At 37.4% G+C, this 27,493-nt stretch overlaps 1 protein-coding gene across 2 annotated transcripts in view; it reads right to left on the bottom strand.

Moving 5' to 3' along the window:
- ZSWIM5 (zinc finger SWIM-type containing 5) overlaps window positions 1–27,493 on the bottom strand; it is a 144,630-nt gene that overhangs the window by 39,283 nt on the left and 77,854 nt on the right. The window contains exon 1 of one of the 2 annotated variants that reach the window (XM_087960179.1): window positions 12,011–12,113. The exons of the other annotated variant lie outside the window; for it this stretch is intronic. The gene's annotated coding sequence lies outside the window, so the exon portion shown is untranslated. Of the gene's footprint in view, window positions 1–12,010; window positions 12,114–27,493 lie in introns of those variants that run through there. 2 annotated transcript variants of the gene reach the window in all.

Here is a 27,493-nt window from a genome sequence, read left to right as displayed (position 1 = left end):
ATAGAATAGAATAGAATAGAATAGAATAGAATAGAATAGAATAGAATAGAATAGAATTCTTTATTGGCCAAGTGTGATTGGACATACAAGGAATTTGTCTTTGGTGCATATGCTCTCAGTGTACATAAAAGAAAAATAAAATATATTCATGAAGAATTACCAGATACAACACTTAGTGATAGTCATAGGTTACTAATAAGCAATCAAAACATACTAGAAAACAAATAAAACAATATAAATTGTAAAGATACACGTAACATGGTTGTAGTCATAAGTGGGAAGAGTTACTAGGTAGGATGAGAAGAAGAATAGTAATACAGTCTTAGCAAATAATTTGACAGTGGTGTGAGAATTAGTTGTTTAGCAGAGTGATAGCATTCGGGGGGAAACTGTCCTTGTGTCTAGTTGTTCTGGTGTGCAGTGCCCTATGGCATCGTTTTGAGGGGTAAAAAAAGAAAGGTAAAATTTTCAGAAAAGGATAATAGTACATATACTTCTAGTTACCAGAATTGTGCAGTCTATAGTAGAGGTATTGAAACTCAGAAGTCCCCAAGTTAAATATCAATAAGACAATTGACTAATGGGGAGCCTTAAGACAGGATGGAAACGTAGCCCAGTCTTATAATGAGAATGATGTTGATTTAATGCAGTGTAAATGTGTATCTCTTTGTCAGGAGTTTCCGCTATAAAATAGTATTTCCAGAAATTTACATTCTCAGTGATTATAATCCCACCTCTTTGAAAGCAATTCAGAAGAGGAAAAACAGAAATAAATGAAATCAGTATGAAAAAGCATTTATTTTGCACATCCTTGCTCAATTTATTTATCTCCTTCCCAGGCTTATAGATAATTAGGAAGTCTCACATTGTATCATGTCTATAGCATTGTCAAAATGCCTACTTTCTAACCATCCTAAGCATCAACCAACTCATTTGTAATTAAGGGACAAATAATATACCGGTAATAGTCTAGCATTACGGGACACTGGATTTATGATTATCGGCAAACCCTGATGGGGAAAATCCTCAGTTTTACCATTTGCAACTGTAGCCTTGATTTCATCACTAGATATGGGGTGGCAATGACCTAGAGACAACTTACTTATGACAGAGCTACTAGATGTGAGTGTCTGTGTGTTACATACTAGAGAAACAAGTTAAAAGATTCCTCTCGTGCATTGGTTGTTGTGCTGCCTGTTACAATCTCTGAAAAACTCCTGCATTACTCTCAAGGCTGAAGTCACAACATCTTTTGGCACTGAGTGATTTCAATCATGATCTCTGGCAAGGCCTGAGAAGACTTGAGATTCCATGGCCTCTATGATGATTGTGGATTTATACAAAATGACCTTGGCTTGACTCACACCAGCAGTCACACTTTTGATTTTGTGTTTGCCTCAGAGAGTGGTTGCTAGATAATCTGGATTCGGAAGTTATATCATCTAACATTTACGATGGTCAGATCATTTTAGGTCCAAATGAGACTGTCTGATTCTTGGAACCCCTGCAGGGAGAGTGGACTGATTAAAATGGTATGCCCCAGGCACCATTATGAATCCAGATGGACTTCAGCAGGCAGCTGGTCATTTACCAGGCAACCTGATAGGTAGCTCTATTGATTGTCTGGGTAGCCACTGGCAACAGAAGGCAACTTGACCCCTCAGCAAGATTGTTCCCAAGCAGCCTCTCTTTGTTCATCAATTCCAGTTGTCCCCTTGCTTTACTGAGTAGCTCTAGGAGAGGATAGCTCTACCATTAGAAATGCTTAGGGTGTTGGAAGAAGATAAAAAGTAAATCTTTCTATATTGTTCTTGACAACAACATTTTTATATTATTGTCAAGAAAATCAAGAATTGAGCCCAATTTGAGGCAGTCTCTGTTTTAAAGAAGATAATAAGGTATAAAATAAGTGGACTTTCCTAAATTCATAATAGGATTAGATACAAAGTCTGGATTCTTACTATATTTCATCTAATCTATGACATTCTCCACGTAATTCACTTATTGCCTTTCTATATTTTTAGCCTGCTAGAAATACTCTACAAGTATATTTCTAATGCAAATTCATATTAGAGGAAACTGACAGGCATATGTGTAGCAAAAGATGAAAAAATGATTAATTGCATATACGCCTATGTTTTTGCCAACTCTTACAAGTTTTATAAGACAAGTTCTTTCAGACGATTTTAATCAACAGCCTCAAAACTATCCATATACTGCTTTCTGTTTAAAGCAGTGCCAAAACCCACATACAGATCTGATTAAGGACTGAGAGACTGTGTTTCACTTTAAAAACCATTTTTTAAAAAAAATAAGTCTTGTAAATAGGACATGAAAGCTTTTAGATTAATATAAACCCCAGAAATATATTCAGAAAAACCTCATCCACTGAAAACCTATCTGATAATGATATAATTTATCTTCATATATTTCACTTTAAATAGCATATGGAACAATTTTTTCAGGCTCTATTTTTATACCACAGCAGGGCCATTTGCCCATTATACTAACAAGTAATATGGATTAGTCAAGAATAAGGATGATCATTCACACTATCTTGTTGCATGGTGGGTATGGCTACTACTATCCTTTTAGACTAGCCAGAAAAAGAATCCATTGAATAAATAATTGGAGTCCTTAATCTATGCTCCCTGACTCCTGTAGAATTGAAATTTGGCAAATTTTATAAAAATGTTTTGTGACATTATCATAAAGTAGTTTATGACAAGATGCAAAAAACTTCAGAAAACTTTTCCTGTGCTAATGTTTGACTGTGCAATACAGTTCAACATGGACTGTTTTCAAGACAGATGCATCGCTGAATGTATTCATTTATTTTGAAATGAAATGAAAGTTATGAAAAAGAGACAGATGACATGCTCTTAACTCTTGAGCTATTTGATTATATAATTGATCTCATTGCTACAGAAGTTTCTCCTTTATTCTCCACTGATGAATATAAGTATTTTGTATCTATTCTGGAGCTGGTCTGACCCAAACCTGGTTCCAAGAGAGCAAACACAAGACAAAGGCAGCAGTATAACCTTTTTAAGTTTCAGCTAAGAATCCTGTTTCTTCACAGATAAAAGGCTGCTTCCAACTAATTAGCTCCGACAAGAAAAAGCCTTGCCAAGTTTTTTCAAGTCTGCCAAGAAACAACAGATAAAAAATAGTTTACAAGAGTCTTCAAATACCAACTGTAATGTCCACGAGGCTGAGTTCAAAACTTCTTTGCCTTCTGCAAAGAAGGTTAATTTCACAGCTGGCTTTTATCTTCTTGAAGAAGGGGCCATTACCTTGCAGCCTTATTCCCGAGTCGCCCATGCTATTGCAGCTGCTCTTTCCTCCGAGCAATCCTGTGTGTACACGCACTTGGCACAGGCTCCTCGGGAACCTCCTCATCACTGCTGCCAGCCCCCACAATCTCTGAAGGCAGCAGTCCACTCCCTAATGGTCCTGGCCCCTCATCTGAGTCCTTGCTCTCCTCAGCCGTCTGCACCTGCTGCCGGCTAACCACAACAGGAGCAAGCAGAAAACTGCTCCCAAAGCCTACCCTCTCTGTGTATCAATTCACTTGCAGTCACTGACTCCCACTGACCCCACACCCTGCAACAACTTCATGCCTCACAAATCCTAACAGATTTTATACACTATTGGACAGTGTCAGAAAGAAAGAAAATACTACTTTAACACCAGCTAAAGGTAATTTTAAACTGACTCATGAACTGGGATAGGATGAAGGAAACAACATTGGATATGGGAGAAAAAAAATTATTGCCAAGGAAGGCATATTTCTGTCCTAGTCAGGAAACTGTGTGAAAAGACCCTGGAAAGAACTAGTTTGTTACAGGATTTTTGCAAGTAATATTAAGCTCAAACTCTATTGAAAAATACCGTGTTTCTCATATAATAAGGCCGGGTCTTTTTTTTTTTTTGAGCCCTGAAAAAATGGCTAGGCTGTCTTTTCGGGGGTGACTTAATTTCCCCCCCCCCCTTGCATCTTAGGGCGGGCGGGCGGTGACGGCTTGGATGTTGACCTCGGCGTTGGTGGGGCACTTTGTATCGGGGTCAACGCAGGCAGCACCATATCCGGGTGTGCAACAAAAGTGCTTCCTAATGGCAAGCCCCCCCCCATCCCCCCCCCATTTTGCATGTTTTAATATAGGCCTTAATTTGGGGGGGAGGGGCTTAATCTCATTTCATGCCTATAAAACATGCTGGGACTTCCTATTAGGGGAGGCCGTATTGTTGGAGAAACAGGGTAGTAACTTGACACACTTCGTATACAACAGCTTATTTTAGATTACTTACCATGACTCAGAATGCACACTCGCCATAAAAAAATTACTGAATACTAATAATACTGAGTACTAACCTTGTGGTAAATGTGCATAGTTTTATGCTGTTATACTTTGAATATGCTATAGGCTCATGATAGTGAACCTATGCCACGTGTACCAGAAGTGGCATGCAGAGCCATCTCTCTGGGCACAGCAGCCATCGCCCGTTGCTCTTCTGGGTTCCAGTGTGCGCATGCACACCGGCCAACTAGTCTTCGCGTGCGCGGGAGTGCCAGAAACCGGAAAAGCAGCTCCCTGGAGTTCATGTGCGTGCTGGCCAGCTGGTCTTCACACACGCATGTGTGTTAGAAACTGGAAGACCAGGTGGCCGGCACACATGCATGCGACAGGAATCTAAGCTTCCGGTTTCCGGCGCTCCCACCCACGCGCATTGGCAGCTGCTCTTCTGATTTCTGGTGCGTGCGCTCCCATTTCAGTACTCGGTGCCGAAACAGTTAGCTACCACTGCTATAGGCTTACAGACTCCTTTCCTGCTATGTATCTCCATTTTTATATGGTAGACTACATGTCATGACATCCAAACGAAAAATCATTCTGTTTTTTTTTTTCCAGCCTTTCAGTAGTCTATCTCCACAGGTACATTTGGCCTCTACCTGTCATGCATTGTGCAATCTTGTTCAACTGCACTTTTGACTACAGATGATTAAAAATAAACATTTCTATTTTATTCCATTCAGGTAAATTATATTGTATTTTAATTATATGAATGCTTTCTGATATATCACCAAGAATTGGAATGGTTGGACAGTTGTACAAATATTGAAAATAAATAAATAAATAGTGTATGCTAATCTGTAGATTCCGGTTTAGATTTTAAAGTAACCTGGAAGTATGCCCAGTTCCAGTGTCATGTCAAAATGTCGTTCTAGGATTTCAGAAATAGAGGAAAGAGACAAAGCCTGCAAGTCTGCAGCACATTCCCAGCTCTCTGAGATAATCAAGCTCAGAACTATTAGAAGGCTGATATTGTAATGGTTAAAGTGTAGAATTTAATAAAGTAGATCAGGATCTAAGTAAAAGTTCCACTTCAAAAATTTCCTTCAGGTTCTGTGAATAGTAACGAAGCACCATATTAGGTAGCCCTTGTTTAATAACTGACTCATTTAGCAAATATTCACAGTTACATTGATGACAAAGTAACTTTGCGACCTATTCAAATACAGCTTAAAATAATTAGCCTGACATCTATAACTTTTGCAGGTCCATAAAGCAAAGGAAAGCTGAAATCAAATTGTAAGCACAGTTAGTTTCACTTAGTGACCACTTTGCTTAATAACTGAATTTCTAGTCTCAACTGTAGTTGCTAAATGAAGATTACCTGTACATTTAGCCAATTTTGAAGACTGAAAACAGTTTACAAGAAAGAGGGAGAAAATTCATTTTTTTAATATTAAGTAAGATATAAATGTGTCCAGAACCCATCAACTTTTTAAAATGTTTAATCATTTTAATTTCTAGCTGTCATCACACTAAACTGTCAAAGATTAACTTGGGAAAAGCATATGCAAAATATTTATCAAAAGCTTAGCCAGAGATTAAACACTAGTTCTTGATGGCAGGAAATGTTAACATGAGTAGTTCACTTACATTAACATTTCAGATGCATTTGGTCAAATTTCTTGGAAGCCACTAATAGTACCGGGAAACCAGAAACCAGAAAAAAAGAATACAACTTTTACAAAATACCACTGTCTCTATCTATTCAGGAAATCTAGTTTGTCAAACTCAGCTGCCATTGGACATAATTTTTTTATGGTATTGTAGAGAGGAAAAAGATTTGCATTCATTCACTGCAAACATACATTAAGTGATCAAAGCAATGAAAACCAATAACACATAGTGCCATCTTTCTAGATGTTTTATCCAACCTGAGAATACTGATAAAATACTTAGATTTGTGTTCTCATGTGTCACTACAGCAGATGTAGTGAATAATATGTAATAGTTTAACCATGAGATGTTTCCCATACACGCATCCTATTAATATGACAAAGTTGAAATAGTTGCTTTCTGGGTTAAAGGTTTTAGGAAGTAGTAAGGAATAAAGATTGTTAGATTAATGAGAGAAAACCCTCCTCTAATTGAAAAGGTTTTGCACAAGCTTGGGAATTCTAATAACATGGACTGGGGAAATCAAGTATTTCATTTTAAATATGCTACAATTTCATTGCCTGTGATGCATCAAGAGGATAGACAACACATAGCCTCTGCCCTTCACCAGATTTTACCCCATATTTAAGCAGCAAAATGCATAGATTTAAGATTGCAATCTTGAGGGTTTTTTTTCCAAATCCAAAATTTAAATCATGTATGTTAATCCACTGGGGATTTAACATATTTACTTCCCTTCAAATGAAATCCCCAAGCACCTCAACCTAATCCCCTCCAATAATGTCACTATGACCCAATGAGCACTTGAGGATGGGGAAAAACATTTTGTTTAGGGTTAGCCATCTCTGCTCCAAGGGAATCTGCATTGGATATAGTGCCAATTCCTTGCTTGGTAACTGACATACACTTTTTCAGAAACATGGCAAAGTCCATTTACACTTGAGATGGTTTTGATACAAGGCTGAAGTGCAAATAAGTGGCATGCACATATACACAATCTGTTGAATGATATATCATAATGGAATAAGCATAGTATACTTGAATTTTCAAAAAGTTTTTGATAATGCAGTTATCAGTCTTGAGAAAATTTAGCAGTCAGGGATTAAAGATTAGCTCCTTTATAAATCAACTAACTGGTTAAAGAGCAGGAAAATGACAGTGGTCATTTTCAAAATAAATAAATAAGCAGGTTTCAAATATGAAAAAATGAGTGAATAAAATAAAATGGCATCTACAAATGTCCTGTTCTGGTTTTAACAGGGCCTTAGCAAGACAGTATGATAGTTACAGGACCATGGATAGCTCCAGATAAGCAACTTGCTCCTGAAGCTAAGAATAAAGACTAAACCTTTGGTTCATTATAATGCCCTCATAGATCTGCCCTTAAAAATCATCTGGAAGTTACAGTTGATTCAACATGTAGCCACTCAAGTACTGATGGGCATTTCAGAAGAGGCAATGGCATCAGGACTAAAAAGTGGATTTTATTATGTCAAGACCTCAAGAATTGTAAGCCTTTTTCTATCCAGTATTGTTTACAGCACTAACAAAATATTTATATTTAGATCAGCAGTTGTGCATTGCTATTTTGTTTTGCTTGCCAACTTTTGATCTAATTTTTGTTTGTGTTTTGTTACAAGGAACAATAAAAAAACTCCCAGCCAACTAGGCCAATTTATTTAATTAATCAATATAATTATTTAAATTAATACAATATACCTGACATTTTCTTTCTTTTTAAATTTTTTAGCTTATAGCACATTGTTAGCAGTTAAGCCCTCACATTTTATTATTTGTGTAATATAATAAAATTACAAATATATTAAGAATCTGAAAAAAAATATTTTTTATATTTAACCATTTCCAATTTGAAATGTCTTTTCAAGTTAATCAGTTGTTTGGTGCTTGAAATGGAACATTTCTGCCTTTTTTCTGCATTTCAGCCACAGAATGCGAAACAAAGCGGTTCTGAGTTTAAAACTTTACAAATAATTAAAACCCATTTTGAGGGCAAAAATATTTCTTTAAGCTTTAAGATGAAAGAATTGTTTAAACCTTGACATTGTTTAAACCTTGAGACAACTGACTTCTATTTGAACCAGACGGAATTCAAAATATTTTGCATATTAAGAAAAAGAGAAATATCCAAGGTTAGAATGCAGCCACTAAATAATACAATGTATTCGTTGTGTTACTGCTTACTGTGTGAAAAAAGTATGCTGCAGTGCTGAACAAGATTAGGAAAAACAGAATTATGACAGGGCTACATAAAATTATGCAGAGGATGAAGAAAATTAGTAGAGAAATGTTTTTCTTTCTTTTCTATTTTATTAGAACTCAGAATCATCTAGTGAGTCTGAATGATAGATTCAGGTCACACAACCTATTTAATAATTAAGGTTCAAGGTCTGCCTAGTCCATTCTCAGCTACAGAAACTCACCACAGGATGACTTTGGGTCCAACTTCTCAACCAAACTCACTTCACAGGATTGACTTTGTAGGAAAAAATGGGTGGACTACTAGGTACGGGGCCTTGAATTCTTGCATAAAAGGGAGGGATGTAAGTCTAACAATAAATTCATCTGTATGGTATTCACTTAGAGGATATAAAGATAATAATCAACTTAAACTATTTTAAGGGAAATGGAGAATATTGTTCATGAAATCGATACACCATATCAACTCCTGTGGAACAACAACAAAGGTTAATATGCAGGATCCAGTCTTGGTCGGCCACTCAGACCAGAGGTTTTGTCTTCTGAGCTTCTGGACTTATGCTAGAGCCCATCTTCAGAGAACTTCTCTCTAGCAGAGTGTGTGCTGCTCTGTGTGTGGTATTTATAGTGCCTGTTGTGAGTGGCTTTTTAGATGTTGATTGGGGTGTGTGGATGGCTGGCTTTTAAGTCATTAGCTGTCATTTGCTTATGCTAGCCAGCCCTCGCCTTCTAACTACTTGATAGGCTGGTGGTAAATCAGCACTCCTGTTGACGGATGACGGGACTGTTTCCCAGGTTTCAATCACTTTCCTGGCTGTTTTTGTGCCTGCTCATCCAACAATCTTAGTAGCTGCAAAGTTGAATGTGTGTCCTTATTGATTGCAGTGTGAGGCTGCCAATGAGCTTGGGTCTCCTCGTCTGAACACTCGTGTTCTTGCAATCTGGTGGTTAGCTTCCTTCCCGTCTGTCCTACATGATGAAAGCTTAGAAGACAAAACCCCTGGTTCCAGTGACCGACCCAAATTGGATCCTGCAACATTATCCTGGGACAATATATTCACCTTCATTCACAATAAAACAATATTTTCTTAATATCCAGCTTCCCATTGACTTCTGACAGGCTACTGTGGAATCTTGGACCAGAAAGGTCTTTGGTCTGTTTTATCCTCTTATATTCTAATCTTTTAAAAAGTTAGCTCTCCGAAGAATCATGATTAATAACACCATACGTTTTATTTAAAGATCCCCAAGCTCCCAGTAAATGTCTGGTTTTCTTTCAATGCTTGCCAAACCACAAAATTTTGCTTACAGGGCTTCACATAAATGAGGGATTTCCCCCAAAGCCTGCTGTTTAGAAGTATCAGCTTCAAAGAACAAATATGCAAAGGGGGGACATTTCTTCATTCCCTCTTCCTCAAATCATCTCATAAAAAGTTTTTAAGAGGTCTGCAAGCAGCTTATTCCTGCTCCTTCTTTCTATGTGATCTTTTCCACTCCCCAAACTTCAAGGAAGCAATAGGGAATCAGTCTTACAGAATTAGCAGAAGCAAACATTAAAGTTTTTCCCAGGCTGTACCAGAAAATATATATCATAATTACCTCATTTATATTTTCTGTTCAGATTAAGCGAACCAGCTCTCCTTTTCCAAACATTCTATGGCAAAAGACTATTCCTTAGTAACAATTATGAATTTATTATAATAATCTTAATCATGGTTCCATCCTTAAATGGGTGTTTGAATTTGTTACAAAGCGTCCCTTTCCTATTTCAAACCTACAAACCATTGTCTCTTTCTACAGTATAAGCAGAAAATTAGGGAAGAATGTTACTGGGTGATACAAAGAGCCTACCATGGATATGGACAAAATTAACATGAAACGTTGCCAGCACATGCATACAAACATGGCTCTGTATGAATTAAAACTCTTGTAAGTCTTTTATGAACTGTAAACTATAATTTGCCATTTTCACTTTACAGAATGGAAAAGGCAATCCATATGAGTTTTCTTGTATGTGACCAGCAAGCTGCACCTGCTCAGAAACAAAGCAGGCTTTCTGACTCTCTTCATCATGCTGAGACAGCATATTATCTTACTGAGCATGTTCGGTTTCCAGCTCTGAAACACCAACATCTAATTGGGCAAACCCAATTTCAAGTGTGTGTCTGCTGTATAACAATCTGCTGTCTGATTATAGCCCTTATCAAGACCAAAGAAACATAACATTGAATTGGCTAAAATTGCACACTCATCCAGAACCAACTTAATTGTATCAGTCTTTTCTTCAATTTGAATCATGAGCAACCTTTTTCCTCTCCTTAAATGCATTATCCTTCCAGGCCAAATCAAATTTCAATCCTACAACTTCCAGGACCTTTTAGAGAGTGATTTGCCTGTGAATAAAATAATGTTCAATGTTTTATCTTTCAGATAACCAAGTTGATGTAAGAGAAATGAACAAATGAGGGCAGTGAGGGAACTAACAATACTAGAGAGATGTGTGCAGATTCTGTAAAACAAAAAAGTCACCAAGGTAAGATTATTATGATCCAAAATAATTTTATATTTTCCTGATCTGAAAAATAGGAAAGAAAATGTGTAATTTTTTTTCAATGTACAAATATTTTTATGGGCTGATAGAATAGGAGAAAGAAACCTTTATATTTTTTCCAAGTAAAAAGACCTACTAATTACTGCATTCCATTCATTGTCTAGTGATCACATTTCATTCCCAAAGTTAATCAGCTCCAAATTTCTATGAATTACTTTAAGCCAATCCATGTCATGTAAAAGCATACCCTCATATGCTCATTTGTGGGCATGGTTATAATTCTATGTTGGCACAGTGAAGAACTGAATAAGCAAAATTCTAGTGAACAGATTAATGGCTCCAGCCAACTGAAACTGACAATTGCTCTATCCCTGACCTTGCAGTTGGAAAGAAGATGGGCTCATGAACTCATTTCCACATGACAATGATCCTGCAAAGTGATTTGCTTGCCTCTGAGAACCGTGGAGGGTTCTTCTCACAGCCCTGCCCTCCCCAACTCACTGAAAGCAGCTCAGTAACCGTCTTTTGTGTTACAAGTGCAAGAAAGGCTGGGTGGAAGATGCATGCAATTAAACCTGCTTTTCTTGCAGCTCTTCTAATTCAGAGATTCCCTGGGCAGATGTTGCTACAGACAAAGGGGGAAAGAAATGTTAATCTTTCCAATATAACATATCCTCTTTCACTTCTCCTCAAAAGAGAAAGGCACGGGGGTGGGGGAGATAGAGAGAAGTAAATATTATCATTTCTCAAACACAGGTATAAGTTCAATTTCACAACAATCTACAACAAAGAAGAGTAAGCTCATTTCTGTGTAGGCATTTGCCCTCAGAAAGCTATATTTTTTTCAAGGCAACTGGACCTTTGGACAATGTACAGGGAGGAACAGGAGCAGAAAAGACTTTTTTTTTCTGTTTGTCCTCCCTTCAGCAAGAGGAGACTGCTTTTATTTGGGATTAATGCTGATGCAGCACAATATGGAGGTATTTCATTAACTTCGCAATTGTCTTTCTTATTCCTCCCTCCTGCTCCACATTTATTTGGCACCAATGTCCAAGTCAGGATTCTGCTCTACTGAAAAAGGAAACAATAAATAATTCACCCAGATAGAAAAATTCAACAAAGAAAAATAAGAATCTGATTACAAAGCTACTTTTTAAAAAAAAACAAAAAACGGACTTTCCAACCTGCCTCGCATAACATTTTAAAACGAAACACTGCATTTAAAGAAAGCAACACACAAAACAGATTGAGAGGAGCAGGAAACACCCACATGTTTAGGTGAACAGCCATGTTCGCAATGGAATGAAACAGCACAGAGTTGCCTTGAAATGAAAGATTCCAAATTGGCTTGTTTATATTAGAGGTCGCCATAAAGTTCTCCGAGCAGCTGAATAAGCTGCAGGGATGTTCTTCTTGCCATCTGTTCCTTTCCCAGAACACCTCCTGCAAATCAAGAGTCAGTCTGCTAGTTTCTATTCCTGTTAACCTCTAATCACCCACAAGGGCCCTTCTCTGCTTTGCTCTTTATCTGCGCCAGCTAATGCGTGAAGTGGTCTTCGCTTCCCATCTGTTCCAGCATTAGTAGAGTTAAAGAACAATGCAGCTAGCCTGGTATAAGCATTCACTTACACAGATGCCCTAGTATTAACTCAATTTCTCACTGTTTGTTACTATTATCCATACAGGATTTGGAATGTTTGCTAATTTGGAAGTCAAAGAATAGTATTTTTTCCCCATTGGCCAGCTTAGAACTCTCTGCACTTCTATCCTGTAGAACAAATCCACCATATCCATTTCAGGCAAATTATTAGAAGAATGTATTAGAACATGTTTTAACAAAAGCCCTGGGCTATCTCCAGTCTGGATCCGGGCAACAGCCAACCTAGCATCTACTAGGCTGTCATTCCTTAGTGAAATGGATCATTAATCTTCCCATGCCTGCTTTTCAGATACCAAATTCATACAACCATGGTTGTTGTGAAAGAAAAATTAAATTAAAAATCTTTTCAAAAAGTCATTGTTTGAGAAGGGCACTGCCCATGAAAAAGGGCTTTCTTCTCCTACGTCTGCTGCTCCTATCAGAGGAAACTGTCAGCAGAATCAAGCTACAAATCTTCGATCACATTAACAGTGGAATATATTTGTATTCTTGCTTTGCAGTAAACCAAACAATCTACACATTTGAAAGGAATTAAATACTAATTCTTCATAGACACATATACTTCATCTATAGAAAATCAACCAAGAGTGCTTTCATTCAATACTATAGCTTTGGATTTATTAATTTGCCTATGACAAGAACAGATGTGTTCAAGAACTATACTAGACAATGAATTAAATTTACAAGCATAAAACAAATGTGCTTCACTGAAACACCAATACTGTTCCTTTAAAGCAAAATTGTTTGACTGTGTGTTTCAATGGTGATTGCATGAGGGGGAAAAAAAAGAAATAATAGCAGTTTCATAATTATATACACATACTGTGTTAATTCACCAAGGAATTAAGTATGTCTCTGGGCCACCTTGCAGTCAATGTAAGTTTCAGTTAGTCCTCAAGTTACGATAGTAATTGGACCAGAAAATTCCATTGCTGAGTGATGCAAATCATCAAGTGCGATGTCATATGATCACATTGCTTAGCCTATCCCTGCACCCCTGGTTGCTGTTGTTGACCAAATTCCACTGGATGTTAGCCAAGTATTCTGAGCTTGGCTCCTCCCAGCTCTGAGCCTTGGTTCTTCCATGGCAAAGGACCGCCTCCCCTTCTACTTCCCCTAACTGCCTATTCCTTCCATATCTGCCCTTTTGGCTGCCTTGCATCCTGCCTTGTAACGTGAAAACAGCCGTAGAACTGCATGGCTCTGGGGCTGTTTGCCATGCTGTGGCTTCAGGGGCTTCTTAGTGTGCCCCAGTTCTGGGGCTGCAAGAAGTCCCTGAGCCACAACACAGCACAAAGCTGCAGCTTCTCCTAGAGACTTCAATAGCCACATAGCATGGGGTGAAGCTGCATTTGCAGCTCACCCCAGCAATGCAAGAAAAGTTGCTGCTGCCCTAGGAATCCCAAGTGCATGTTGCAAAGCTGCAGTCCCCTTGGGAAACCTCAGCCACGCCAGCCCAGTTCCAGCTGCAGGCAACCTCACCACTCTGCACTCTAAGGCCTCTACCCCCAGCACTCCACCACCCCAGCAGACATTCACTATCTTCTTCCTCCTGCTGCTGACAAGGCATGCCTGCCTTGGCCCTTCATGAGGCAGCTGCTGGTCGTGTGAGGCCATCATCCCCAGGTCTCAAGAGTACATCACTGTGCACAATCTTGGGAGGAGATCCTCACAAGGTCAGCAGCTGCTGCAGAAAGAGCCAGACTGGATTTGTTTGGTCAACAATAGGAGCAAGAAGATGAAGGTCAAATAGGGCAGCAGGGGCTGTGGAGGATCAAAGCAGGGGTTGGCTTCAAAAAAATTAGCAAAGGGTTCTCTGCCCGGTTGCTGGGTAGGCGTGGCCATGGTGGTGGGTGTGGTCTAGTCAGCCTCCAGGGGGGGGTTGCCCTTCCCAGGCTCCGGAGGCTCTCTGGAAGCCAGAAACGGGTCCATTTCCGGCCTTCCTGAACTTCCGGGAGGCCCCTGGAAGGCCTCCCATTGTTCACCCTCCCCGATCCACCCTGCATGCCCTGCACTTACCTGCATCCAAAATGGGCCACGTGGGGACTCCTGGGAGGGGTTGGGTGGGGGGGGTTGGGCCGGTCAGGAGTGGGATTTGGGGGTTTTCCAAAATGCACAGAATTTAGCTAGGGGTTTTCCTAAACCCCTATGAACTCCCAGCTGCCCGCCCCTGGATCAAAGGTCATAGATGGGGGAAGATAGGGTGGGTGGGAGGATTTAAAACTTCCCTGCAGTCATAAGTGTGGGCGGTGTGCCAAATATTTGAATTTTGAGCCTGTGACCAGGATGTGTATGCTGCAGGTTCCATAACTTCAAGACACCCAAAATTCAAGTTCTACACAGATCAGTCTGAGTGCAGCCTGGATTGACTACAAGAAAACCTATGACACAATGTCCCAAAGGTGCTTTTCCAAAAGGCAAACTTGGATGAGAAATGAAGCATCTTCAAAGGGAAAAAAAAAACCAAGGAAGTCCAGTTGCCTTTTGGTAAAGTACCTTTGGGACAACTATGACTTGGATGATTGAGAATCTCCATTAGGCACTAAGACTCAATGCCACATATGTGGATTTGAGAATGCCTGGTGCTTTACAATGTTAATAAGGATACTAAAGATCTTTCTCAAAAACTCAACTGGAGTGTGGAAGACAACACTGGAAGTCAACTCAGGACAGTTTATAGAAGCAGCTATCAAGTGTGACATATACCAAGGTGATGCACTGCCCCCGCTGCTGTTTTGCATAGGTTTGAACTTCCTCGGCCAGATAATCACAAGCACTGGATATGGATACAAGTTCAAGAGCAGAACTACCATTAACCACCTCCTCTACATGGATGACATCAAACTGTATGCTAATAGTGAATGAGACATTGACTCGTTGATCCACTTGACACAATTCCAAGAGGACATTGGGATGTCATTCAAACTGGAGAAGCATGGCCTAATAGTAGCCAAGAGAGGGAAGGTAGTTAAGTCTAATGGGATGGTAGTACCAGCAGGCCACATGGTAGACATACAAATAAGAACCCTCAGACTCCCGGGTCTTTGGTAGTGCATTCAAAAATGAAGAAGACACTTACCATCCATGGGTGAAAATTATATATATAAAAATTTTCACCCACACAGATGGCAAGTGTCTTCTATTTATATAGAGAGAATTTCATTAATGATTTTAATTGCAATAGTAAAATCAAATACAAACTAAAAGAAAGAATAAAAACAAAGAATGAGAAGTGCAAAGTAGAAGAAAAAAGTAGAAAATAGAAAGAAAAAGAAAATAAATTTATAAAACTATTTCCAATTTCATCACAAGTAAAAACAATTTTATAATTCTTCACCCCTTCTAAGTCATCAACCAATGATCTCTTTATCCCATCTTCCATCTCTTCTCCATAAAGCACCTTTTCAGTCCTAATGCCAGCAGAAAGTCCATTAAATGGTACCAGTAAAAACATCTTATTTTAATTTTGATCAGATAGTTTATATTCCTTCTGTTTAATTCTAAATCTTAATCTTTAGACATTCATATAATGTTGTACAGTTTGATTTCTTTTCATTTCTTCTTTGTTCCTTCTCACAAAATTCTTCATAGCTTTAATAAGACTTTTTTGTAAATGCAGAATAAAAAATATATACCGGTCATTGTCTGGGTTTATTGTTTGTACTTCCTCTTTGGTTTTTAAAACATCAACTAGGTTTCTTAACGTACTAAATTATTTCCCACAAAACTATTCTTCCAAAGAGGAAAGAGATAATCTTTTTTGAAAGAAGTACTATATAAAATATCTAAGCAAGTTAGAATATATAAAGTTAGTTCAGTAAACTTTGACAAAGGGACTATATGGTTTGATAAAGTTTAGTAAAAAATATCGTAAATATTGCAAATAAATTAAAATTCAAATTTTAAAATCTGTTTCATTCTAGTGATGAATCATTTACAACATTGCCGACAAATATGTTATCAATAGTGTTCTTAAACATCAATATGAAGTCACTGGACACGGCTGTAAAGAGTTTGGGGATAAGATGCCCTGAATATGCTGATAAAATTCAGCTCCACTTCTCCTTATATCCGAAATAGGAAAGGCTATACATGTCCTGAACTGTGTCAAGTTACAATCACAAACTCGATGAGAGCCAATAAACTGAATCTATATCCAGACTAGACTTTCAAGATAGACAGTTTCTGGGTATGAGAATTGGGAAACCTACTCTAAATAGGGTTGCATTCCTCCATAAGAAAGAGATATAAAATCTTTGGATGCTCCTATAATCTTCATAGTTGTTAGTGTTGTCTAGAACTAATTTCTCAGATGAGGAATCTCATATTCCAGTATATCCTATTCTGGATAATCTAGCTACTGCTATATATTCATTGTTAAACTCACATTTGGATTACCTTTGAGTTTTTCCTTGTTTCTGGTCTGGGCATTTCAGTTGATGTGGTGTGATGTTCAGTGATTCAGGTGTGGGGTATTTGGCCAAGGGCATATGACACCTGTGCTGAAGAAACTGCATTGGCTAACAATTAGGTAAAAAAAAGTGTTTCAATATTCTTTGTATGCATATAAAACCCTAACCATTTTTGGGCCAAGAAAATTGATACATTGTCTGCTCTTTTAAAAATTGTTCACTGTTTATACAGGAAGGAGCTATTGAATGCCAATGATCCAGGATTTGTAAGCTACCGTATTGTGGTCATTACTGTATGGACATATGGTCTTTAGAATGTTTATTCATTTTAATGTGTGTCTTGTATTTTTACATATTTTGTTTTTACAGGACAACAGTTTTGAAGTTTTCCAAGTGGAAAATCACAATTTCCGAATCTCTTATAACTGAAGCAAGGATGATTGCCAAGTCCAACCTGGAAGCACTCTGGAATTGCAGAGTAAATATTTTATTTTGCTCAGTTCAAGAACTGTCAAAAGCCAAGACCATTTCCTTTCTCCTTGAACTGTTCCAAGAATTTGTTCAGGTCCTGCCTAGTATCAGAAACCCGATCTGAAGAAAACAACTCTTATGTCTGCTTAATCCTATTAATGGTTCATAGTAGTCTCTTTGTATTTATTTTCTCCATTTGTGATCTGTGTTCTATTACTTCCTTTGTTCTCCACATTCCATTCTCAACCTGCATTTCAGCAAGAGTCTCCCTCCTTTATCTGCAATTTTTCAGGCTTTTTGCTTTATTTGACATAGTAGACCATATTTATCAATTTCCTCTAGCGAGAATAACTTTGTTACAGCTTGGGAAAAATTATTTTGAGCTGAATTCAATTTCTAATGAATTCATGGCTGTGTTGCCAAAAATATCTCCATAAATAATGTTAACGTAATTTCCATTAATTTCAAGGATCCTTCCTTCCTTCCTTCCTTCTTTTTCTCCCTCCCTCCCTCCCTTCAATATTTCTTGGTGATCTTTCATCCAAACATAATGGGATCTAAAAATACTTAGCATTTTGAGATCAAAGATTGGCTGATTCCCTATGCCATCCGTCTGGTAAACTTGCAAGATTTGTTTCTCTCGCCATGTACATGTATACATCCAAACGAAACTGTGTTGTTTCTCTGTGTCATATAATATATGTGAGTATATGCACAATTTTGTATTTATTTATTTTATCATGTTTATGTAGTGTATATTAGAGGTGGAGACCCTTTGAGAGCTGTATGCAACAAAATTTCATTTTTATGTATGCCGATTACATTCAAAGTGACAATAAAGTTATTTTAATTCTAAGTTTATATGAAGAGGTAAAACAAATCAAGGATAGAATAGAAATTTTAGAAAGTAAGACACCAAAAATGTTTGTACACAAATAAATACAACAATTCAGAAGATTTTAAAGATTTTAAAGAACAATTGAAACCAGAGGCTTTTATTTTGGGACTAATGGATAGACAGCTAGGAAAGAAACCATGGAACTACATATGACAACTGCAATGACATTGCTACATGCTCAAAAGTTTTGGACCAGTTGGTGAAGATGATGGAGCTTGCAGAGATGGCTAAACAGACTTCTTTGATTAGAGAAAGAACAATATCTAAATTTATGATTCACTGAAAACTTCTTATAAACTTTTTGCATGAAACAGAAACTAATGTATTTATAATTTGTTGCTTTAATGAAGGAAAAAGTGGATGATAGAAAAAAGTGAGTTTTTGTATAGTCATAAAGTAAGAAGTAATTTTTAATCATATTTATACTTGCTCAAAGGAAATCTGAAGCTTCTTTCTTTTTGTTTTGATCGTTTCTTACTTTGTTTTCTTTCTCTCTCTATTATTTTGGGTTAGTTTTTAGGTTTTGTTTAAAACTTTTAATACAATTTATATTTTAAACGGGCATATGACATCACACACCCAAACAGAAAACAATTTAATATTGTAAACTATGATTAACTAAATCTGTATATAAATATCTTGAGGGGAGCAATCAGGAAGAAAGGAGCAAAATGAAGCATAAAAACAGAATAGCCTCTCCCCCAAAATATTAGGACATTCAATTAAACAGGTATGACTATGTAAAAATTAATTTTCTATTACCTCAAAGCCAATGGAGGTCTAAGATCAATTTCTCTGTACAAGATGTTTCAAGGCAGGCAATTATAACATTTCTGAAATAAGTAGTTTCTTGCAAAAATCACTCCTTTCACCCCCAAGGATAAAACACTCAGACACAAACAGACCAATGTGATATATGCAGTACAATGCAGTGAGATATTTATAGATCTGTACATTGGAGAAATAAAACAACCATGTCACAAATGCATGGCACAACATGGGAGAACAAGTGCATCAGGACAAGATTCAGCATGCATCTGTATCTGAAAGACAAAGACCACTCTTTTGATGACAGCAAAGTCCACATTCTGGGGATAGAGAACCTACTGATTTGAAAGAAGGTCAAAGAGGCCAACTACATTAAGATTGAACAGCCCTCTCACAACAGAGGGGGAGGGATTGACACCACCTATATCCTGGTTACAACACAGTCCTTTCAGCAGTTCCACAAAGGTTCCACACACATTTGCACTATTCAGGTGACCATGAGGGCACAGAGAAGAATCACCAAGTGGCCTCAACGACTCTCAGAGAGAGTGCTAACAATCAGATCACTGCAAGGAATATAAATCCTTCCATCCTCCACCGTTCAGTCAGAACTGAAGAAACTTCTTGGATGAGAAGTGAAACATCTTCAAGGAAAAACAAAATCTACTTGCTTTTTGAAAAACCACCTATGGGACTCTCTTCATTGGTAACTTTTTGGCTTGATCTCAGATATCTGTAGCAAGCAATATTCAGTATTCTTGCTACAGTTAGATATATAGTTAGATAATGCTATCAAATTTACAGTGAAATCATAATTTTGTACCTGTTCTTATATACATTAATATCTGACAAAACAATAGAAGCCAGAAACAGATAGTGGAGATGTAGGCTCAATATTTCAATGGATCTTGATTACTACTTAATGTAATATTTATTTTAGTCTGAGGACCACATTATCATTGGGTAAGCAAATCAGCAATTGTAGGCAAAAGTGGAAAGAATCACAAACATAATTTTATATTGACTTTTAAAGGAGATCAACAAAAAACATTGAAGGTCATCTAAATGTTTAAAACATAATGAACTAGCTTTAATTTTTTTCTTAAAATTTTCCTTAGTTCAAAAGTGAAATGGAAAAATATTGCTAAAAGAGAAATGTGCACTATTATTCACTGAAGACTTGATGTAAATGTTAATTTGCAGAATTCTTTGCAGTTGGCAGATTGTGTATGGATTATGACAATGAACAATGTTTTATTAAAACCTATTAATACAATTTGTCTATGGTATTAAACTTTGTATAATATGCACACGTATGAGATCCTTAGCTATACATATTTGCTATTCAATCAGCCTGAAAAAGAAATGCAGCTGTTTTAAATAGTTGACTTCTTGGCAGCACTTTTTTTTGGCAAGTTCACACTTAAACCCAAGCAAATTTGGATTACTTTAACTAAGAGCAGGGTTGTCAAACTTGTGGAAAAGGTATTAAAGAAACATTAAGGAGGGACTTAGAAAAGTTTTCACAATCCAGAGATTGGAGAAGAAACTTAGAATACCTTGGCTTGGTTTTGTTTACTATAAAAGAGAGAAATTTGAAGAAGCTTTCATAATTATCATACATTGCAACAATAAAGTAGCATTCCTGGAATCCCCGTGGTATCTGTTCTTGATTGGCCTACTTCAAAAATCTGATAGTACTTGTAATTACTGGCTGAATATAAAGACAGGCAGACAAACTCTACAAAGGCTTCCATACAAAGTTTCTTTATTGGATCACAAGGCATTCTCAAGGTATAACTAACTCACAGTTATGTCGAGATTCATCTAATGTTCAAATCTTTGCATAGCTGACTTCATAGTGTGAAATTATAGTGATCTTCATCCCATAACAATGGAGCAAAAGGTGAGACACCAGCACGGTGCTGGGGTCCAAGCAACAGTAAAGGAAACTCTCCCAACCCAACCAAGGGTCAATTCAGTGACCAATCAGGATTACAGATGTGACCACATGACATGAACTACATTTCCCATGATGCATCAACTACATTTACCATGAGGCATTCCCTTAAGGGGACAGCGCCCAATTCCCAATTAACTATCCCAATTCCCAATTAACTATATACTGTCTGGACAGCACAGTACTGCATAATCCCAATACGTCTGGATAACACCAGGTTGGGGAAAGTGGCACATTACATAGATGGGATTTAGTTGGGAAAGTTCAATCATTTACTTTGGATTAATAATTTTATTTTTTTTGTTTCTGATAAGGCTCTCATCAAGTAAGCAACTGATGTCAAGCTTTAAATATGTAGCTATTTTATTTGCTATTTCATGGTTGAGTGAGCATGTGTCTGAAGAAATAATAAGAGCTGGAGAAAAACAGAGTGATTTATAATTTCAGAAATAAAATTTGAGGTCCCTTACATCTGTTTCCTAAATAAAGTCTAATTCTCCAAACACATTTCAAATCCTTAAAAAATATCTGACATGCTTTTCCAGATAAATAACTTGCTGCAATTAAATAAATACATACATAAATAAAATAAAATAAATCGGTAATTCTTGAGCCCTTTAAAGACTAACAGGTGACTCACACAGCCTAAGGTATCATTTATTGCTGAGCTCAAAAGATACATGAGAGCAGTATTATCAGCTACAGTATGACCATGAACAAAATAATTGAACTGATAACCCAAACATTAGCTAATTAAATTATTGTGACTTTTTTTTAACAGATCCCAGTTGAAATGGTAGAATTGATCATCTTGTTATACCATGCACACATCCACATATCTTCCTGACTCCACTGGTTTTACAGCAGGTTATAAAGGACATGTGTACCTGATGTACGTTTCCTCCCATTTCCAAATCACAGCTAACTTCCCATTTAATCGACCAATGTGGAACTTGTGTTTTCTACCTTCTCTTATCACAGGTCCTGCTGAAGGCACAATTTGTCACACTTTGGCAGTAACCATGGTGATGATGCCATCAGGGAGACAAATCTGCCCAGTTCCTAATGGTGGCTTAGTGCTGTACCATACATACTTCTTCTCTTTTCCATTGGATTGTCTTCTGTGGCTGCTTTTGGTTTGCACTGCTGAACTGATATCTGGCTTCCCAATAAGCCTCTTCCTTAATGTATGTTAAATGCTCTTGTGAGAGGCACCAATGAGAGTGATAGACTTTGCTCTCAAAAAAATGCACAGATGGTTAACTTTGCTGGGAAAAAAAGCTTGATTCTGCCACTGATGCATTGCTAATCACCATTATTGATTCATGCTGTACTTCAATGCAAGAAATTCCAAGAAACCACAACATAGTCATGAGAACAGCTTTTCATTGGAACTCTGTTGGATGCCCAGGAACAGTGATGGACAGTGATATTTCTGCTGTCATTCTCCATAGTGATCTCTGTGCTGCTAATCGGTAACAAGTAGTTGCTGCAATAATCCATCATTTAATCATCTGCCAGATATATTATGGCTGTAGCATGCTAAAACAGAGGGGACTCTGTATGGAAAGAAGCAGTGGGGAGCACTGAGAAATCATCCACTAAACTCTCTTCAGTTTCACCCTGATTCCCAGACATTTCTTTTTACTACCCAATAGAAGAACTGATACTGGAATTGCCATAAAGACTGCTATCCATCACTGCCTATGCAAGGGTCTTCCTGCTGTCTCCCAAGGTCATTCCCATATACCACCACATCACCTATTCAGTTATTCCTAGCACTGCAGCCTTGGTGAACATTGCAAGATACACTGGAATAAATGGGATAGGAAAGTACAAGAGGAAGTAGGGAGTACAGAGAGGAGGAGCCAATTCCTCGCTGCAACAACCCTACACAGATACACATTTTGATAGATTTATACCAACAGCCTGGCACTTCTGAAAACTGGAATGTGGCACAGAGGATTTCTTTCAATTTCATTGTCCACACTGTCAGATTGATTCTGCTTTTACCCCACGATGGCCTTAAAGACAGAGATTGGTTTTTTCCTGTCAGGTAGGTGGGAGTAGGAATGCAGGTAGGAAGAGAAAGGAAATCACCAGCAGCTGCACCTTAATTTGGTTCACATAAAACAGTCATGAAAGCACCAGTCTCCCTTGTAGTACAGAATAGGGACCGGCTGTGGGGAAAGAACAAATTATGCTGGGTGCTTTTGTTAATCAAGCTCTCTAGATGGCCCTGACATATAGTCCCCACAGAAGTTTCTTTATTCAAAAATAATGTCAGTAAGGACTTTGAATATTGTCATTTCTAATGTCAGATTGTATTACTTTGCAAGAAAGTGGACTATGTAGAATGTATTAGATTATTGCTGGCCAATGACTACATAAATCACATTGTTTATACTGCTATAAATAAAGCTCATTATTTTCTGGGAACATAAACCCATTGATAGATCCTAGCTGCCTGTTAGAGGCAACATCCATAGCCCTGATTTTAGAGAAGGAAAAATCATTCCTTAGGATATGGAATGGAATTAAATGAATAACTTTAAAAAATTAGGGTGTGCCTGCAGCACTTACATCATTCATCGTGTTCATGAATGGTATATATACACTATGATCCACTATCATGCAAAGAAACATTTCAATAAACTGTCTTAATCTGGCTGATAAATGCCAGCTTGCTTTTAAAAAAAAAGGTTGAAAATCATATACACTTTTTCAAAAAAAGGTAAGACATCATCAAGTTAAATTTGACTTCTGGTACTTACAAAGATATATCTATACAATTTACTTAGAAACTGGATCTGACAGCAAGCCATTAAAACACCTACTTCATTCTGAGTTTATTTCCTAAGAAACAAAATATTAATTTCCAGTGTTAAATCACATTCAGAAGGAATTCTGGGAATGTACTTGGACCTGTCTCTTACATCCTGTGGTCTTTTTTTTATTCTGGACTTCTCTTGCTCAGCATAAAGCAAATGGGTCACTATGACGTTTTAATATAGATTCGCTTTTTAATTATTCTGTCTTGCCAGGATGCCTTTCAACTCATATTGCAGCACTGAATTCTACATTTTTGTTGCACTACATTTTTATCCATATTGGCTGTTAGATGTACAATGCAAATATTGTACAAGCTAATTTGTATCCAAGGCTGGCAAACAAAAAAGGAGAAGGCAAAGTTCCAGCTAATTAAATTGCTCATTTGGAGTCATGTTTTAAAACCAGGGACAGGATGTTGGACATTTGGCAGTTTTTTGTCTGATATTTTTCCATGCAATTGATACTCTGGAACTCTTCATAATCTTGGAATCTAAATTGATTGGTTAAGAACGTGGAGTACTCTGCTTAGTAAGAGAAATCAATTTCAAAAATTATGAAGACCTCAGTCACATCTTTGCCCGCATTCCGTGCACCAATGCCTGCCACGTGCCAGACACAATAACCCTCTGGATTTCCTCGGCAGAGGCTGTGATGCAGGAATGCTGGCTTGCATTCCAGAAGCCCTTTGCAACCATCCCCATGGCTTCGGCAAGAAGTGGCATTTCAGAAGAACGCCAGTCCAGGCACTCAGCCAAAGTCTTGCGTTATAACACATAATTTTGGAGGAATTAGGGTAGCTGGCTTAGCATTCTGAATGATCAACGGCAGCAGAGGAGCAACAATCCTTTTGCCACTGGAGACGCTGCCTTTTGAGAAAGCTGTAACCTCCTAATATCTCTTTATTAGATTTTCTGGCTTAGTTCCTCATGCCCAATTGGGATGCTCCAGCTATTAAAACAGCACTTATTAAAATGGTAGCCAAGTAATGCAAATGCAGTACATGCAATTGAAGCTACCTTTACAAAATTTGCCAATACGTTAATATGAAGGAAATCTGAGAGAGCTGTAAAGGGCTCAATTTATGCATGTGTGTTGGAAGCAGAGAGCACTGTCATTTTGTTTAAAAATATCCAGTTGATTAAATCTTTCAATAAGGGTTTGTTACTTTCATATTTTACTCAACCATGGCATAATGTTTGATCTGACACCACAAAACTCAGAGCTAGAAGGTCAAGGGGAAATGCGTTTTTTAAATCTTGATCTATATGTGACTTTTCAGTAGTGTTGTAAGACGAACTACTCATGGTATTTTTATTAAAAAGAAATGATATGATATGGAGTAATACAGAATAGGGAGGCAGCACACACAGTCAGTTAAATTATACTAACAAGGTCACTTATATGTCAAGAAAACTGTAGGGTCAAAACTGATTCAAACATACACAGAAAGAGAGGATGAGGGGGGGGGAAACACAAGATTGTAAGAAATAGTTAAATATCCAATATACAATTCTGAATATACAGCTGATCTAGGTAGTCACAGACTTCACAGGATAGCTGTGTATCAGGATGTATTTATCAATCAATCAACCTAAAAATATTCACCCCCAAGAAGCAACTCTTTATGAGGAAATATTGGGTTAATACTATTACTGAGTCCACATATATTCCATTAACAACTATAGCAGTTGCTAATGGATCCCTGCTGAAAATCCCTTCCATAAATTACTTTCTTTTAAATCCAATCCACTTTCCAAACTTAATTTTGCTCTCCCTGCCTCAACATTTTTCATAAGGTTTGAAATTACTTGATTCCTCTCTGACCTCAAATTCTCGTTAATATCTGCTACTTTTGCTCCCATTTGAAATATGCAAATGAGATGATACAGTACTTTTTTCTACAAATTCCCAGATAGCATATTTTCTATCCCTAATCACAAGTCACAGTAAGCATCCCATCTTGGCTTGACTTCTGTCTGGTGTTTGGCTTGGGAGCATAGCTCAATAACAACATCATTTAAGAGCAGAGGTTGAAGCTTAGTCTGGAGCTTGGCAGCCAGTTTGGTATAGCAGTTAAGATGCTGGGCAAGAAGCCAAAAGATTGTGAGTTCTAGTCCTGTCTTAGGCATGAAAGCTCATATGCTTTCAGCCCAACCCACCTCACAGGATGGTTATTGGGTATTTTTGCTGCCTTGAGTTCAGTATTGGGTATTTTTGCTGCCTTGAGTTCAGGCCCTGGTATTTCTCCAACTTCTCATACTCCTTCTTCCTGATGCTGCTGTCACTTGGCACACATACATGCCACATGAATAACTTCAGGAGAATAAAAGAAAATATATGTAGCTGAGGATTGAAATGAGGGGTCCTTGGTGTTCTCCCAGACTGATGTTACCTGGTTGGGGTAATAAAATTTCTTCAAGAAAACAACCAAGCTCAGAGAGCACCAAGGACTCCTGACTACGGAATTATATAATTTGCATTTATATGTTTAACATTACTGTACTTTTAGACTTGTGGTAGGGGGAATCTCTTTGTGCAAAGTCATTTCACAAGCATTACTGGAATGAAACTATACAAATCTGGAATCTTCATTGCCAGTTCTTTTTAAAGTCTTCAGTTCTGTTAAGAATTAATCATAAATATAATATTTTATTCCAATAGTTTAGGGATGATTCAGGGAGTGGCACTGTGGTTTTGAAATTTTCAAAGTATTAAAGTCCCTCAATATCAGAACAAAGGAATTAATTTTCTTATTATTTCAGTAGTAACTAAAAGATCACAATTTAGAGAGTCATGAAAAGTTCTACTGATGATATTATGGAGCCTTATTAAATTGTTTTAAAAATATTTTTAACAATTGACTACTCTGTTGCTTTAGTAGCAAAATCAGGGAATCATTTTAAGTTGTAAGTAAACATGGTGTATCTGCTGATTTGTTTCCCAACAAATGCTTATAAAGTTATGACCTAATTTAAAACACACACACACACACACAAACACACAAACACACACACAAACATACACATGAGGGATGGAGTACAATTAGATCATAATGAGATCATAAACACCACTTCTCTGAAAAGCATGCAAAATCCATTCAGGAAGCATCCAGATGAAAAAAGAACTCAAACACTTCCTGCTCAATGATTCCGTCCCCTGTACACTGAGAAGTCCAACTTCAAATGCCAAGCAGTACTATTCACTGGATCTAGGCAATATTTCAAATATCCCCACTTCTAAAGTTTAAGGTTAAGGTTAGTAATTCTGTCTGCATACCTTATGCTGCTGGAAACCATTAATTACACAGAGCCTTTTAAAGATATTTTAAAAATATATTTAAACACAGTCTAACTGCAGATCACAACCTAGATATTTCTAGTTTATATCTGACAGAGATAATAATTAGCTATTATCTATTTAAATTATTTTATCTACTGTTTTTTATTAGTCTCATAATTCTTTTCCTAGAAAAGTGTCTAAATTTGCCTTCTTGTCTAATGACCAGTATGTAAAACAGAGGTCTCCAAACTTGGCAACTTTAAAATTTGTGGACTTCAGCTTCCAGAATTCCTCAGCCAGCCACACTGGCTGGGGAATTCTGGGAGTTGAAGTCCACAAGTCTCACAGTTGCCAAGTTTGGAGATCTCGGATTTAAAAGAACCATTTCTACTTAAATTTTATTAGACCTCTAAAATAAAATAGGATAGATTGGTAGAGTGATTATGTGTCATCAATGCAGTGTTTATTCTTAG

The sequence above is a fragment of the Notechis scutatus genome, chromosome 3 (assembly GCF_049901735.1).
Source record: "Notechis scutatus isolate UNSWTSFEM ecotype Mainland chromosome 3, rNotScu1.2, whole genome shotgun sequence".
NCBI lineage: Eukaryota > Metazoa > Chordata > Lepidosauria > Squamata > Elapidae > Notechis > Notechis scutatus.
Note: the sequence above shows the minus strand (reverse complement) of the source record. Positions and strands in the feature narration are given on the sequence as shown.